The following is a 6680-nucleotide window of genomic DNA, read 5'->3' on the forward strand; positions in this document are numbered from 1 at the left end:
AAGTGCTGCACCTCCCAGTGGCCAGACTGGAAATAACAGGGGACAAATATGGACACCCACAAGAGACTGACATTAATATGGCTGGCATTATGTCAGTAATATTTGGCAATGTAAACTGGCCCATTACCAAATAAATGTATCAGCTGTGTTGTCAATTAATATTTCAAACTTGTGTTTGGCCATTTAACACACAGTTTTTATTTTTCATAAAGTTTGAGACCCTTCAATGTTGAAAATCAAAATTATATGTATTTAAAAGAAGACATTGTGCATAATGCTGTGTACTATTATGCTATACAGCCTTGCTGAGCTCTAATAAGTGCATCTTGGTGACCTACAGACTGAAAAGAAACGCTCTGAGTTTCACACTTCAACTGAAAGGACCAGACGACCCCATTTTTCCAGTAAGAAGTTGAAATTTGGGACTTTCCAGCACATCCGGAACACAGAAGTGCATAGTGTAGTATATGTTTTTGTGCTCGCATTAAAATGTGTACTCACAACTCTTTTAACAGAGATACGTATGTGTGTGTTTATTGAAGACGTTGATCACTTCTCCTACTTCGGCAGCCTTCTCTCCTCATAAACTGACATCGAGTCTGAGGTCAACCATCTCCTGAGTTGTGTCAGTGGTGCTTATGCCAGACTCAGTAAGAGTCTTTGAAGACCGAGACCTAAAGGCCCAAACAAATCTCCTGGTCTACAGAGGGGTGGTTCCCCCCACCCTGCTGTATGAAGCAGAGTCATGGACCACCTACAGCAGGCACCTGAGAGTCCTGGAACAATACCGCCAAAGATCCTTATGAAAGATGCTGAGGATCAGCTGGAAGGACAGACGCACCAACATCAGTGTTCTGGAAGAAGCCAACATGACTAGCATCACCACCACAATAATGCAGCACCAACTCTGATGGACAGGCCGTGTCATCCGCATGTCCAACACACGTCTCCCCAAAGAGATCCTGTACCCCAGCTGAAGGAAGGTCAGTGAGCTCCCGGCAGGCAAACGAAAAAAAAAGGTTTCAAGGACTTTATCAAGCCCAGTCTGAAGAAATTCACCATCACATCGAGCACCTGGGAAGACATTGCACTGGATAGATGCTCCTGGCAGAAATCCGTGCAGGAGGTAGCTGCATGTCATGAAATGGAGCTCCACTGTGCTGCAGAGAAGGAACCACAGCACCACAAGGAGACAGAGAACAAGACTCAACCACCACCACCAACCACCACCACTTTCCCCTGTCCACACTGCACCAAAGTATGTGGATCGCAGATCTGCCTCTACAACCATCTGAAGACCCACAAGTAGACAAACCAATTGAGAGGACAATCATACTCGCTTCGAGTGACTGCCGATGATGATGATGATGATGATGCATGTGTGTACGTATGTACTTATGTTTAATGATAACTGTTGCTCAATTCTGATGGTTGTAAAGCACTTTGGCACAAACCTGGCTTGGTGTTGAGTTGCTCTAAAAATAAATGTGACCTTGACCGAGACCTTGTTATTATATCACATGACAGGAACATGTTATAGGAAATGTTCCATCATCTCAGCCTCAATAACATCCTCAAACATTTTATGAATGTTGCAGTGAGAATGTTATTCCTTTATTTTGAAACATTGTGGGAATGTTTCATAAAATAAAATTATATAATCTGCTACCTCAACAACGTCCCCAAAACATCCTCACAATGCTGCAGACAAAACCTTCTACCTGTGTTAGAATACCACGCTACAGGAAGTCTGTGAATGTTCTCATTCATCCAGGTCATGGTTGTCCAAAGGAATTGAATCGAGTGCAGCTGGATTTGGTACATATCCGTGAAGACGTTTCGCCTCTCATCCAAGAGGCTTCATCAGTTCGTGCCTTTCTGACTAGACCAAGCTGGTCTGACTGGCCTGTGATGAAACCCAGATATCTATCCTCTTTGGAGTCGTTATCAGAGCTATTGATGTCAATGGCTCTTTGTGATCCGATGTTAAACAGCGACGGTCGTTGGAGGTGTTAGTTTTGACTTCGTTAGTGCTCCATTCAGTGGTCATGAGTCGTTGGAGCCGTTAGTGAGCGACTGTTGTTCTTGGAGGCTAAGGCTTCTTGAGTCTCCTGGGTAGAGATGAAAGGACGGCATTGTAAGTGGGAGATAGGTGGTGTGGCAGACCTCCTCCTCTGTTGAGGGATGGTTTTTCCAGTTTCACATAGATGGCTTCCTCCACCCCTCTTTCAAACCATTTATCTTCTCTGCCCAAAATGTGTACGTTGCTGTCCTGGAAGGAGTGTGTCTTCTCCTTTAGGTGTAGATAGACTGCTGAGTCTTGTCCTGAGGAGTTTGGCCTTCTGTGTTGGGCCATCCGTTTGTGTAGTGGTTGTTTGGTTTCTCCTATGTATAGGTCAGTGCAGTCCTCATTACATTGTACAGCATACACCAGACTGCTTTTCCGGGTGTGTGGTACCCGGTCTTTGGGATGAACCAGTCTTTGTCGGAGTGTGTTGCTGGGTTTGAAGTATACCGGGATGCGGTGTTTGTTAAAAATTCTCCTGAGTTTCTCGGAGACCCCAGAAACATACGGGATAACTATGTTATTCCTTCTGTTCCTCTTCTCCTCATCGCTCACCTGGTTGGTTTTTCTGGAACGTGTTGCAGTTTTCACAAATACCCAGGGGGGAAACTGATTTTTGCACGGGTCGGATGCTGTAAAAGGTTGTTCTCCAGAAATCATATCTAGGACCTACATGGATCACAACGTGGGTGGACAACCCGGAAAACAAGTTGCAGGAAAGTTACAGGAAGCGTCCAAAGTTGCCCACCGGGCCTATGAACATTAACCAATAGGGGTAGATAGATTTAAAATTTTAACCAATAGATATCTGCATGAAAATCACAGTGTTGATTGCTCACATTGAGACAAACAAAAAATGTATTGGAAGTTTTTTCAAAAATGTTTTTTACTAGAGTAAATGACGCATATATAATTAAGTATGCACTAATTTGCATAAATAGCACATAGCTGGAGGAAATGGTTTAACGACATGTTGTAAAGAGTTGTCTAGCAGAAATCATATCTAGGACCTTCAGGGATCACAACCTGGGTGGACAACCTGGAAAACAAGTTGCTGAAATGCTACAGGGAGTCCCCAAACATGCCCCCACCCCCGATACGAAAACAGGCATTAAAGCTGATTGGGTCATATTGCACAATCCTCCTTGTGAATTTATATCTCTGTAAGAGTTCACAGTAAAGACACATCAAGACAGCTTATGGAAATTAGAAAATATGCTCTGATCTTATACCTTGGTTTGTTCCCAGTAGAAACATGAGATGGGCCTATACCTTAAATTAATCACGAAACAAACATAATTCCTGTAACTGTAAATAATGTAAGATTTATTTCTTATTTTATACATTGAACACAATATACTTACTGAACACAAAATAATTATCTGTGCCAAAACTATAACAAATTATTTAAAATAAATAAATAAATCATATCTAGGACCTTAAAGGACAACAATGAGATGGGTATATGCTTTAGTATACACATGAAACAAACAAAACAATTTATACTTTGAACACAATATGCTGAACACAAAAAGTTAGCCCAGAATTTGAAAAGTAGGACTTTTTGAAGACATCTTTTATAGAACTTTGCCCATGTTTTCTCACTCGCTTTCTGAGTCACAGCTGCTATCACTGCTCTCAACCCTAGCAGTATGTATTCTGCTGCATTTGCTCGCCAGTCCTTGGCAAAGGCACCCGATGTAGCACAGAACTGCCTTCCATGCACATGAACAGTTCTTCTGACAACCCTTGACACATGCACGACATTGTCATTTTCATTGAGACAGGCCAGGGTGGCTTTGTTGCCGGAACAGGAACTGCATGTCCATCAACCAGAGACCAACCAAATTCAGTGCATGGGGGAATTTCTGGCTTGGCGATATGTGCATTCTTGTCAATGATAGTTGCCAGCACAGCCCTTTTCAGGTGTAGCATAAATGCATCTTCTGTTGGGGGTAGAAGCTTTAATAGAGTTGACTTGTTGTTCAAAAATTTGTACACTCTCAATTTGCCCAGATTGGCCCCCTCAAACTGATCAGCTGTGGATGTGTACACTGATATGGCGAGGTCTCGCGCCTGATTGAGAAGGTCATCGGTTATGGTATCGCTAGGGTTCTCACCAAAGTCTTCAAGTGCAGGGATGTCACGGCTTATGCTGCTCTTGAACCATACCTTCTTCCAGTGAAATATGGGTAGCTAGTTGTGTCTCTACCACTCAGACTGTGGATGAATGGCATGGCACGACACTGTGAAGGTCCCAGAGCTACAACCATCTCATGTATAGGCAGGTATGCATTCTGACCTGTTCTAACCCACATCTCTGGTAGATCACTCAAGTGTGTTTCACCATAGTACAGACATGTTGTAATGATATCAGTGTCATTAGCATGTATGACAACTCTTTCAACTCCCTCATTCTGGACAGTGTAGAGTGTGTGGAGGATTATCCTAGTGTCAGCCTCCTGCTGTGTTGATTCCAGAGCAGGAACATCCATCACAGACCCTGCGGAGAGCACCACACTCTTTGTCTCTTCCTTGAATCCACCACCCAGGTAGAGATGAGTGTGGCCAAGATCACTCCCCAGTTGCTCCTCCTCACACCATCTTTCACAGAGAAAGCTCAGCAAGTTTGCTTTGTTAGTAGACACAGCAAAAAACCCATGTGGATCTGGAGCTGTGTACTGTTCACTGACTTCATACACTTTGGCTGGTTTGGATCGAGCATATCTCTGTTGTTGCTCAGCTGACTTGATACTGGTTCCACTGTATCTGTCACAACAGAAGTGTATTATTTCAGTACCACGAGGCACATCAGTCAGCAGCAGGTGTTTGTATCTGTCAGCGATTAGTCCAAATCGTTCATCTTTGTGAAAAGACCAGTGTCTCATGGCAGACATAGCATCTACAAGTACTGCTGTCTTGAGGATGTTTTGGGGTAGAAAAGCATTGATGGTTACTTTGGTCTCCTCTTTCAGGACCTTTACAAGGCTGGACTTGGTGCCAGTTCTCATACTGCCATCTTCCTTGAAGAGGGATGGGGGAAGGTCACCGTACTCGTGGTTGCCTACAAAGTCAACATTGTCGAGTTCTCCACCACTAGCAATGATCTGTGTCATACACAGAAGGGCAGGAACGTCATTGCTCTTGCCAGTGGTGCAGGTTTTCCCCCTAGACTTCTTTGGTTTCATGTGTTGTGTGTAGAAAGTGTTAAGCTTAACAACACTTGTCTTTTTATGATGACTGGTAAGTGACTCAGACAGTGCCTTCAAACCAATTTATTTTACACTTAACAGGTTGTCCTTGACTATAGCATCTGCACACTCACCAGTAGATATATTGATCAGGGATGATGTGGCTGTTGTGAATGGGTTGGTCTCTACTGCTGCTGTGACCTTGACTACCATCTCTGCATCCTTGTTGACACGACTCTTGCCAGATTCATGGTGTGGGCTTGAGGTATGGAGGTGCAGCATAGATTTGAGCTCTGCAGAAATGGCTGCAGTCAGTGGTTTTGTGTAGATCCACTTCCTCCTGGCGGCAGGGTTGAGGGTAATACCATCCAGACCACTGGCCTCTTTGGCATCTGCGTTGTACGTCTGCTCTAGAATCATGTCAGGAGAGACACCATTGTGGTTTCCATTTACTCTCCTCCCTACAAATGCACCTGCGATCAAAGCTTTTTGTGCCTCTGGAGCTGTCTCTGGCAGTTTCTTCATCTCAGACAAATACAAAGGCAAAGACTGCTGCCCATATTTGTAGTGACCTGCTGCAGTGAGATAAGGTAGCATCTGTGCTGACTCACAGAGATGTCCTTCCCAGTTGCCTTCTCGCTGGTAATAGATGAACCTGTGGAGAATGTCTGACATCTCAAGAAAGCTTGACCAAAAAACTGCAGTTGGTTGATCCTCAAGAGATTCCTGGAAAAGTGACATCTCTTCTCGTAGGATAGATAACTGTGGACTTGACATTTGGATGATCTCTAGCTTCTCAGGACCTGTGGTGCCTTTCTCAAACAACACCTTCACAACATTTTCGACTTGTGACTGCCAGTGTTGTGATTCTCTCTCTGCTGACCACGCCTCAAATGCTTGCCAGTACAGGCGCCACATGGCCTCACTGAGGATCCTGAGGGCATGCATTGTTTGGTAGTAGTCAGCCTTCTCCCCAAACATCTTCTTGGCAGTCGCTTCCTGACACAGGCCAGCTGCTACAAGGATATCTTCTGCACCTGCATCCCTGATGATCTTGCAAACAGCCTTCATGTAGTTATAAGCTTGGTGAAAGCCCCCCAGCAGCAACACCACATTGCAAAACTCTTCTCTGTGTTTGTCTCTGATGGCAACTGCCAGTTCATATGTAGCTTGATCTCCAATAATAATTGTATATTTGTCTCCCAATGCACGGGATGTCTTGACCAGCCGTTTCATCTCTTCTTTCAGAACAGCAGGATCGGTTAGAGATGCTGGGATGAGAGGAAAATAGCCAATGATGCTGGCCGGTCTTTGTGGGTGGAGCTCTGCACAGAATGCAGAAGAGCCAGGCAGTCCTACCTCTGTATCTTGCGGAGGATTTAGCAGTTCTGAAGTTGTAACCATTCTTGCTATGCGCCACATAA

The sequence above is a fragment of the Lampris incognitus genome, chromosome 11, assembly GCF_029633865.1.
Source record: "Lampris incognitus isolate fLamInc1 chromosome 11, fLamInc1.hap2, whole genome shotgun sequence".
Lineage (NCBI taxonomy): Eukaryota > Metazoa > Chordata > Actinopteri > Lampriformes > Lampridae > Lampris > Lampris incognitus.